General features: G+C 31.8%; 1 protein-coding gene across 1 annotated transcript in view; it reads right to left on the reverse strand.

Moving 5' to 3' along the window:
* The window catches only part of LOC113556155 (segmentation polarity homeobox protein engrailed-like), a 63,601-nt gene that overhangs the window by 33,742 nt on the left and 17,409 nt on the right, over positions 1-12,450 (reverse strand). The gene's annotated exons all lie outside the window — the stretch shown is intronic.

The raw sequence follows: 12,450 nt of genomic DNA on the forward strand, positions 1-12,450 counted from the left end.
TCGTCCGATAATTTCAAGGATAAAAACACTTTGAGCACTACACGATGACAAAGCAAACTTTTCTGGATAAATCCGACGGTTTGATTTTTCTCTGGCACACACCGCCCATCACTCCCACCCCACTTGTTCACTCTGTCACCGTATCTCACTCTTTCTTTCTTTTACTCTTTCTTTCTCACTTATTTTCTCTTTCTCTCTTTCTCATTCTCTTAATATACGTAAATAGATACCGACTATACTCCTCGTCGTACATACTATACACCATACTGGATGTTTCACCATGTTTGTCCGTTATTTTCTATTTAATAATTTTAAATTATACATTATTAAAGATCCACAATTTTTTAAATTTTATAATAATTTTTGAGTTACTTTTTATTCATGTAAATATTTTTAGTCATATTACTTATTTCAATTTGGTATTTAAATAGTTATATATGTATACATGTTTTAAAATGTATACAGAAAGCTGATATATGGGAATAGATACCGAGTAGTTGTGTACGAGGACAACTAGATTATATAATTATATCTAAATTAATAATAAATAATATATTGCACACGAACATAAATATTATTGTACTAGTATACATATGCGCGTTCATGACGTTTGATGATCGAATGATACACCTATTAAACGAATAGAACTGTGTTGGCCTGTCAATATAGATAATCACTATTTATTAGGTACCTTTGTCATATCACTGCAGACTGCAAGGTTACCTAGTAGTGCCGCCCGCACAAGTAGAATTAATTCCTAGGGAGACGAATCAATTTCATTCGTTAAGATTGAAAAAAAAATTGATTGGTATATAAACATAGAGGTATAGCAGTCATTTATTGAAGAATAACTGAATAATTTCATCGACGAATTCAAATTAAATTCCTAAAACAGAGTATTCTTTACTAGTTTAGTTTACAATTTAACCAGTGGTCTTTGTACGATTAATAATTTTCAGCTACCTTCGAAATGAATAAAGTACATTTTTTATAAGACAAAAACCGTAGAAAATAAAAGTTGTCTGACAAAAATTCGGTATATAGACGAATATATAATTATGTAATCCTGCTTACTGTAGTTGCTTACCTTAAACGTCGCAATAATATATGTCTTGTACCGTTTCGTCACGCAGTTTTCGCGAATAAATAATCTCACCACGTTTAGGTGTCTCGCCGCGATGGACGTTCTCGAAATACCTACTCGATAAGTCGGATGGAGGGGAGGTGTGGCGAACAATGTGCCCTTGAACTATAGCTATACCTAATAGCGTATACCTAAGATAAATGGGATATAAAGATTCGTCGCGAATTTTTGGGACACACGTCGGCGACGACTGTTCCACGTGAATGATCTTGCAACGTACATAATATATTTTAATATTACTGCAGAGGTATTACTTACTACATATTTATGAATAATATAAACGTGTACAAGTGCGTTCGTGCGCATTATACGTATATCGCGGGCGTCGACATGAAGAGTGCGCGTGTGTCTGTGTGTCAACGTTACCGTAACGCATACGTATATATTATATTCTTATAAAGGTAGGTATATATATATATATATATATACATGCTGTGCGTGTAGATGCGTAGTTCCTGGCTCTGAGTTGGCTATACACATATATACGACGGACAACTTATATTTTACTTGTTATTATAATTACCGGTGAAAATCATTGTGTGTATCATTCGCGTGTCAATCGGTTATAGTCGATTTAATATAGAACGTAATTCGTGCGTCTTTATGTCTAAATACGCACACCATAAGCAATTGTATAATTAGGTATAAACACACACACACACACACACATAATATACAAGTACTGATATAATATATATGTAACAATATGCGACATCGAGTAAATTATGTCGATAAGTATGCCTATAAATGTGCATGTCATATATATATATATATATATATAGTTTTTTTATGTGTACACTTATAGATTAATGTTGCTCGTGCGCGCACATACAACAAATGCACACACGATATAATATCATGTAGGTATATAAATATATGTATGTATATACCTATAAGGCCGACTTATATTATAATATTTACCGGGCGTCCAACATTATATACGTATAACATTATATGCGTGTATATCGCACGAGGAGGCGGTCTAGACCGTGACTGCTCGAATCCAGTTACACTCCCTTTTTTAACGAGCAAACTACCCTTGGGAGTACCCCCACCACTAATTGCTCCACCAAGCCGTGACGTCGACGCGCGTACCTACTCTACGCATATACCTACAGTTAACGACACACGCGACTTGCACGAATAGTGCCTATATACCCACGTTCGCTGTATATATATATTATATATACATGTATAATATTGATAGATATAAAAAATAAAAATGAATATATAGTGTAGGGGAGAGAAAAGAGTACGTGTATTTGTATGTCTCTCGTAAAATATATAATTATTTTCTACATTTCACACATAAATACTGAATGCGAGAGTATATTATTTTTTTATTATGCTTATACGACTAAAACGCGTAAAACAACACCACGCAACGTACGTATATAGCTTATATATAAGTGTATTATAAGCACCTATGACAACCCAAACAAACTCAGTGGCGCCACAATAAAAAAAATTCGTGGTTCAAAACTTTAACCAAGAACCATCTAACCACCTATCGATCATTATTTGAATAACCGGTAGCTGACGGCGTCAGCAATGGTTTTTTAAAACTATTATTAGAAAAATACCTAATGGTAATAACTTCTATGGAAAATATATTCGGGAATATTTCCAAAAGTCTATACACAAAGTAAAAAGTTTTGATACTAGTAAATAACCGAAACTCGAGATCAATATTTTGCACCTCTTTTCTATAAATCCTTAATTTAATTAAATGTCGTGGGTGAAATCTTTTAGCAATATATCGTAATTAAATTATTTGGAATAGAAAATATAAATATATATTTTAATTTGTTATGTACATTTTGTGCAAATCACTACTACATTAAATACGACAAAAAATAATTAGTGTCCGGACAAAAATGTTTAGTTTATCGTGTATGTACTACATAATATAGCGTGACATGATCAACTTTTAATTGAGTTATTCCATGTGCAGTGGTATACGATTTTGTTTTGTTACTGTTGTATTATATTATTGCAGTTTGTATACGTATTGTATTATATTAATTACATCCGGTATACAGTGTGATGGAGGTTTTTGCGGAGAAACCGCCGTATTATGAGACACGAGTAAGCCATGTATTAAAAAAGCATACGACGAATAATAACAAATAATAGTATAATTTACAGAATGTCTCACATTATTTATAATTTTGTCCTCGTACATTATTCGTTCGTCTATTACTAAACTTACTACTTATAACTATATATTTTAATAGGTATATTTAACGAATAACATTGTAATAAATACCTAACTTCTAGGTTAGGTATTTATTACAATACTTCTAAATTAATTTACAAAATATATTTTAATTATTTTGTTTTGAGCTTAAGTATACCGATACCCAATAACCGCAAATCGCAATCGATCTTGATAATTGTGAATCTCTTATAGATCAAATAAATGATCAAAAATCGTATTTCAAAAATGTTGATTACTAAAAAAAAGTTATTTATATTATTGATTGAATAAATCAATGTATATTTTAATATTTTTTTTTTTATGTAGGTATATTTAATCAATGCTTATACATAGGAAAATTGCGCTTAAATTATTTTTTGATTTTCATTAAATTGCTGCAAGCCAATTAATTATTTATGAACATTAAAGAGTTAATAAGCTTGAGTTAGCTATTTTAAATTTTTTAAAGAAAAAAGTTCTTTTATTTTATATAAATAATAACAAAAATAGATAAAAACTTAAAAGGTAGCTTAAACAGGACAACAAGTTAATTTAAAGACATTGTAAAATAAATATTATAATTAAAATTGGATGTAATAAACTAATCAATATTTATAATTTAATACCGAGAAGACATTTCGGTAATGAATATAAAAGTGAATTAAAATATTTATTTTTGTTTTTATCAATAACTAAAAAATTATTAATTATTATGTTTAATTTAATTTACTTTACATTATTAGTATTATTTTTTAACATAGGAAATTATTATTTTGACATCTGTACTAGTACGCAGATTATTTAATTTTGATTATTATTATTATTATTTGATCATCAATAAATTTCATATTTTTCTTTATTTAGTCCAGTAACTCTGTTTTGGTATTAGAAAAGTGCATATAATAAATAATATATAAGCGCTCTTATGGAATAGTTTCCAATATCTATACAAAATGAATGCACTTAATTCTATAATATATCAAATAAAAATTCTTATTATTATAGCTTGTCAGTTAACGTGTGTTTTGCGTTTAGAACGTTACTATGTGTTACTTTTGTCCCAAAAAATTATAGATAAGAAATTCCGATACTACGGTATGTAAAACGTTAAAATATATTCAGGCACAATAAGTATTAACTGTCATGTATATATGATAGGTAAGTAACCTAGTAATTATAATTTATAATAATCATAGACATGCCACATGCCTATCATGTGTGACAGCAGACAGATAATACTTATTGCACCAGACTACTGAAATAACTTACTATGGGACACATTTTAGTATTTTACATTCTTATATAGAAATAATATATACTGCTGTAGTATTAGAATTTCATATTTATACATTTTCGAGACTAAAGTAACATATAGCTGCGTGGCTTGCGTCCTTAAACATACAACATGTAAGTATAAATATTAGACATAAACAGTACATCATAATATATTAAACTAACATAATAATGAAAAATATAGGACTACAATAATATGATATTGTGATATTATTATATATATTAACTATATTTATAAATGCATATAGGTACGCGCGCAAAACAAACATTATTACAGGCGCGTTGGAAATCGAAGATAAATCGTTACCCATTTTTTATACACGCGGTAATATGAGAACGGGTAGGTAAAAACGCGCTATAGCACACGATATACATTATTATTATTATTTCGTCTTGTGTAATGGAATTATTTATCGTTTTTTATGCAAAACTATGTCGCTTTCAAAACGCATATCAACACGCCCGCTTTATAAACGAAACAAAGACTATACGGCGTTATAACACACGCATAATAGGTATACAATGGTGATTTTTTTTTTTTATTTATATATATATAAACATTTATACCGTTCAAAGCCGGGTCAGGACCCCGAGGACTATAATATTATATATTGTGTATAATACTATATATAGGCAAATCGCACAGTGCAATAACGCCGCAATCCGCCTGTATAATAATATAATACGTATATTATGTGTATTATACGTGTGTTCGCATTTACGATACATTATGTGATATATATCATTATAGTATAGGTATCGTGGCCATTCGTCTCACCCTCATCCCGCGGATATAATATTATTAAACTGCTTCCCTATAACAATATTATTCGTGACATCACGTTCCAACGATCTTCGAGCACATCAGTTGCAACCACAAATATACATTACGGGTGATCCCTTTTAACTCGTATATATACGTGCATGTATTAAACATATAGGGATATCACTACGTCATCATGTGCATGGTTTGATAGCCTGCACATTTTATCGGTATATAGTTTTAATACCTTTCTACTTTATTTATAGATAATTATGAAAAAAGTTCAAAACCACAGAATTAATTCCCTAACATCGGTACCTACAGGTACCGTGCGTGAAAAATAGTACAGTGACTCTGGTTATAAATCCAAATATTATTTGAGAGCGTTGAGAGATTTGAGAGCGATTAGTATAATGACTAGTAAAACATTTTGAATAAAAATTTCGAATTAAATTAAAAATAGTTTTTTTTTGAAGTTTAAGATGAAAAACACTCGTTCCGTTTTTATACATGGTAAACATAAAATGTGGTGCAGTGCTCTGCATTGTTTATATACAGGTAGGAAGTATAGGTACAGTACTTCTTCACATCTTCATATGTCCTTACATCGAATATATAGGACATAGGTAGGTACGTCTTTTTTCGAATTAAACACCGTCGCGTCGTCTAGTAAAACACTCGACTGACAAGTGGACGGTGAAGGGGTATGTGTGTGTGCATAGTATACGAAAGTGTTTGTTTTAGCGTGGAAACGTTTGTATATATGTACAGAAATTGTAAACAGACTACTTCGTTTAGGCGAGTGGAAATACACGAAGGTTACTCTATGCGGCCTTACATACATATTTAGGCACCTATAGGCACATATGCCTATTTATAAATAACATATCTACTCTTTATTCGTTTCTGCGCTACAACAGTAACGTAGTTGTACCAGGCCATGGATCGGAAACGAATCTGAACTGTAGAGCGCAGACAACTTTAAGATAAATATCGATTTTTTTTATTAAGATTATATATCAATTAAACATTTTAAAAGTATATGGACACCGAAACGAATAAATGCGACGCATAATTGCAGTGATCACAGTAAATGCCTAATATATACTTATCAACTATAATAGAAATCGAGTCCTATAAGTGCGCCTCCATAATTCGCGATCGAAACATGGGTCTCGTTTGAGCGTTCGATTATAATTTTTAACGATATCGTATAGGTAATTTGAATGGTTTTATTCGATTTCGCTGCGTGTCTGTACCGTAACATTTTGTAACTCGCACAACATCACGGCTATAATAATATAGCTGATATCGTTTGTGCCAGTAAACGATTGTTAAACCACGCAATTATTCTAAATACGTTATAATTTGCATTTTTGTTTGTTTTTTAGCGATACGCCTAAGAATGAAAATCGTGTTAAATCGTCCAACGGGTTATATTTATTCAACAAATTGTCGGCGACAATATTATTACTACATTGAAAACAATAATATATGCACGATATAATATGACTCAACTATAAGTACACACACTCACACGTTATTTTCGTCTGGTCTCGTCTCTCTCTCTCACGCACACACTCTCGCCATATCTATCTCCGGCCTCTCCTTGGGTGGGAGCGACTCGGACAATTTATATAACCAATACGAATAAAAACAGCGACGGTACTAGTTTGAAATTCATCAGCACATTAACGTCGTGTTTTCGAGACAGTAGTGGGTTTATCGTGCAGATATATTATAATATGCAGTGATCAATGTGCTCGCTATATAATATATTTTTATGAGCTTTGAATATTGATGTATTGGAGTATTTTAAGACGCTTTTTAGGCCACTTATAATATGCTGTATATGTCTTTAATCTCGTTTTACTAGATAAATACTTGCGAGTCAGATTATATATTATGTTAAACATTATAAGTATTGTGGAGCATTTGCATTTTCTCTATTAATAGCCTATTTTATAGTTATTCGTAATTTGGTTCATATCATAGCTCGATTCATAACATTTTATTTTACTTTTTGCTTTTAATTATCTTTTAATTATTCTTAGAAAATCATCATTCTACGTAAGTATTTATCATCAATTTGGCTAATTTATTTTCCTGGTATTTTAATGTCAAATTGATTATACATTGAATGTATGTTTTTTACTTGAAATGTTAAGCTACAAAATACGTTCCAACACATTTTATTATATTTTAATTTTTTTTTACCAAACTATAACCAGTAATAACCTAAACTGGCCTGTCCACGTATTAGTTCAGTAGCTGTTAATTAATATATAAAAGTTATAAAATAAAACTAGTATGTCAAAAATGATGATTTTTTCGGTGTGTATAATGTCAATGACTTTTTTTTGGCGTTGTATAAAGTTTCAACAATCTAATAACTCAGCAGTCTTTTATAATCCTGAAACGGAATTTTTTTTTACGAATTACGTTTTTATAATATCATTTAAAGATTTAAGTTATTGACGAGCTACCGCCGCGCCGGGACACTTTCGAAACGGATAACAAGACGTATGTTCCTCGCATAATATAATATACAATGGTATTAAATAATACCTACGGCGTACGCGTACTATATTCAACAATATGGAATTCTATACCTATACGTATATCTACGGGTCAATCGTGTCTTTTCGATCACAATAATATATTATGTATATAAATAAAAAAAATATTCTCAAGTGTCCAGCAGCAGCAGCAACAGTGGCGATGCGCCGAGTGCTGCTGCAGTATTTATATATATATATATATATATATATAGGTACAGTAGGTATCCACACACACACTTACCTACCGGAGACGGTTATAATATATACCAATGTGTATATAAATAATAAAATATAATACACGTATATGAATGAGCGATCGGCAGGTAAATCTCGGTCTGGTTAATGGAAATCGGAATGAACCAAAACCAATATTGCGTTTGGGTGGTCCGACAATCACTTGTAGCGCGCTCACGCGCGTAACACTCGCACACGCGCACCGGCTCGGAGACACGGACGGACGCGGACAGACAGACACAGACACACACACATACTCGCTCGCGCATATATAGCTAGGTAGGGGTACACATTATTATACATTACATTATACCGAAGCTAAGCTATATAATATTATACAATATACAGTATTTCGTTGTGTGTTTCACGTGTGTGTGTGTGTGTGTGTGTGTGTGTGTGTGTGTGTGTGTGTGTGTGTATGTGTCCGAGCCGATACCGTTTGGCCGTCTCTAAGTACGCGGTCGTCGTCGGATACCGCCGCTGCCGCACTAGTCGTGGTATTCGGACTCGAGACCTCTATAAACCGTCTAAACCACACATTAATAATAATTATACTCGCGGTCGCTCACAATGGGTCGAGGAGCACAGGCTCTGGTGCCGCGCGCGCTCACTAAACATCTCTAATATGTAATAGGTATATAATGTGTAATATATTATGCATTAAAACGTGGTGTGCGTGTACTTTGCACACGGACACGCCACGTTTATTTTTTTTTTTACGTCATTTACGCGGTCGAACAAAATATTATCCAAAATTATAATTATCGTTTTTCGAGGTCTTCCGCCAGAATTTCGTATCGAAACGTCAGCGGTATAGGTCCTCGTATAGTACAGTGCGCGTATGTCATATAATAATATGCCTACGTGAAACGTCCGACGATGATTGCAAAATGAAAAAAAAAAATCCTAGCGGTATCGCGTCTGCAGGTCCGCAGTAGCTCGGCGATGGCTAAAATCATTAAACTTCCTCGGTAACTCCTGTGGTTTTTTTTCTTCCACATTAATTAAACGTCGACTAAATCGATTCCGGTCCTCGTACCGCAGCAGATAACATGACCTATTGGAAGTCCTTTTTCGTTTATTTTTCTTACCGCCATCATTAGCATAAGTACGGACGTCTCGCAGCGTACATGGTATATGCTGCTGTAGGTTGCTTTGATCCGACACGTATTGGATATTTTTTTTTACTCGTACGATTTTAAAAAAAAATTTATATTAAAACGAAATCAACGTCTTTCCTAGTGTATACATTTATTATAGGTATCTATTTTATCATCATTATTCATCATCATCGTCATTCGTTGTGTGACGGTCGACGCAGACGGCCGTAAAATGGATTTTCGTCAGTTTCATAATAGGTTTATACATATAGGTATAGTCGGTCGCTGCAGACGTTATTATTTTATATGGCCACGGCGTTTCGTCAGTATTTTGATATGTTGTGTCATCACTTTATTATAATAGGATGATATTATATTATGTGTTGGAGCTGAAGTTATGGTAACAAAATATGATAATGGCTCAACAAAATCAATAATGATTTGACACATTATTATTTTTTTTTTGGAATTGAACAACGTGTTGATACTTTTGCCAAATTTGAAAAAACTTCCCTGCGGAAAAGTTAGAAGCGACCAGGGCTTAGTAAAATCTGAAACAGCCTTGTACAATTAGGTGAAAGAATATGGAAGTTATTGTATTTGTAGAACATAATATATTTAACTTAATGTATTTGTTACATACTGAATAATAATCAAAATAATTAGAATGAATGAAGTTTAAATAGCAACGCGGTGATTTTCGTGCATTGTGTTTGCATAAAATTCCCGTTTTTCCTTAATTTTTAGTTAGTTTTTCCAAATTATATTATAAAACACGGAAAATTTTTAATTTTAACCTTTTAAAAGTACAAACTAGATCTATAATCACCCTCAAAATTGTAGATTGAAAAATAACTACAAATTTACTTATCGTGTAATAAATACACACACATATAATTATAAAATGAATGCATTAATCGCTCTACAAGGTTAATTATCCTGTATATGCGTCTATAGGTAGTATCTTCTTCAGTAGTTATGTATAAAATACGCGTTCGAAATTTTTATAATAATTACGAAACGATCGCTAGCCGTCGCACGTTGATACGCTTATTTCGATTGTAATCGCGTATAATGTATAATATAACATGGAAAAACATTAATCACTATTGTATTATTCGATCGCCGAATAGTGATTATATACCGTCGGCTATATTTGTTCAGGTATTAGGTATTGTAATATTATGCATATAATGTATACGAGTATGATGATTTGGACGTTCGACAAATGTCGTCGTTCCCGTTTGCCTACTATATAGTTAAACGAACTCGTTTGTAATCTTACAGTGCACGCCTCGGTGACTCGATATTCGTAAGGCTATTATACGCGAACACGTTTATTATAGGTACAACTTTATGAGTAGGTATATTATAATTTATTAATATACTATCATTTGTATAATAGTAAAATATATAATTTTAGTTTAATACACACGTTCGTTTCGTTTACTCGTCTAACATAGATATTCACAATTCAAAAACTTGCAGCGACCGATAATTTAGTTATTACGATTCAGTATTACATACGTAGTTATACCAATTACTATTATTGTGACTCGTTGGCAAAAATTAACGAAAAATATTACTTTATAGTTAGTTAAATCAGTGAAGTTATAAGTCAATGTACGAAGATTACGAAAGTAATAATATGGGCTTAATACATACAACTTACCTACATACAATATATTATACGTAGGTACTTATATATATATACATAATACGTCATAATTATACTTAACAAATAATATACATTTATTTTATGTTTGTTATGTTTATGGACGTTCAATGCTCCTTGATTATTGTTTAAACAATGGTTAATCTCGAGTAAACACAAACAAATACGCAAGCGCCTTGTCTATAACCTACGTGCCATACTTATTATGTACCTTTATTATATCGTACTATATATTCACGCGTACCGGTTGGTCAAATAATATAATAATAATTATATTCATTTTTACATTGTAATTTAATGGTGGAAAATAAAAAGAAACATTGTATACCTACTTGTTTAATAGTGTGTCTTAAAAATGTCAAATATACGTCAAGAATATTGTTCAGTGTATCACTGCACGGCTCTACGTGTTACAAGATTCCGATGGGCAATAATAGTTCTGTGCAGACATAAATCACTGGTATACTCGTACATGTGTTTAACAGGAGTTATTTTATAATAATACTGAGCACCACACAATACATTTTAAGGTAAACTATACATCACACACACACACACACACACACACACACACACACACACACACACACACACACACACACACACATTGCACACAGCAGTTCTTCATCAATATCATTGCCCGCAAGCGATACTCAAGGTCTTAACTACACAACATACGATTCAACTGACCTATATTATAGGTATTATAACATGCTTACTAAGTTTGTGAAACTGTACAGTTGTAATGCGCGTACTTCACCTAAGTCAATTCGAAAACAGTTTACAACATACAACACGGTAATCTGCTGTATTAAATTACGGTCGATTTATCTAGACAACCATGGCCCGTAGGAGATGCTATTTAAATTATTCGCAATTAGCGTTCTGTGCGTGCACTACCCTAGCTACGGCGAAACTTATGTAAGACAACCGCCTACCGGTAGGAAAAGAGGGTAATTTATATCTAGCAATAAGGTCAACAGAGTTCCTCAGATAATTTATATTTGAAAAATAAAGTTAACCTCCTATACAGTAAAACAGTATCCCGCGTGTTTTTCTCGTGAGATAAACGAAAATATTCAGATTCAAAAATAGTAAATTATAATTTTTTAATTCTTAAATCGAAAATTATCGGAATATTATTTAAATTTTCAAAATTAAATTAAAACAGATACTTAAATAATATGTATACAATAGTTTATGATGTACCCATCGTTTAATACTGTGTATAAATATATAATTGACATAACTGACACTGGTGAAATATAAATTAAAATTCATCTATACATAAAAGCAACATCTACTACAATACGTCTATGTATATATATGCACATGAAAAAAATGTGTGCTATTTACACCAGTAGTAGAAGATTTAATTAATTTAGTATAATAATACCATCATTTTACAAAACAATATTCATGATTGTATCTTATGAGTTCTAAGAGAAGGTACATTCAGGATTTTTAAACGTTCAATTAA

Source organism: Rhopalosiphum maidis, chromosome 3 (genome assembly GCF_003676215.2).
Source record: "Rhopalosiphum maidis isolate BTI-1 chromosome 3, ASM367621v3, whole genome shotgun sequence".
Classification (NCBI taxonomy): Eukaryota; Metazoa; Arthropoda; class Insecta; order Hemiptera; family Aphididae; genus Rhopalosiphum; species Rhopalosiphum maidis.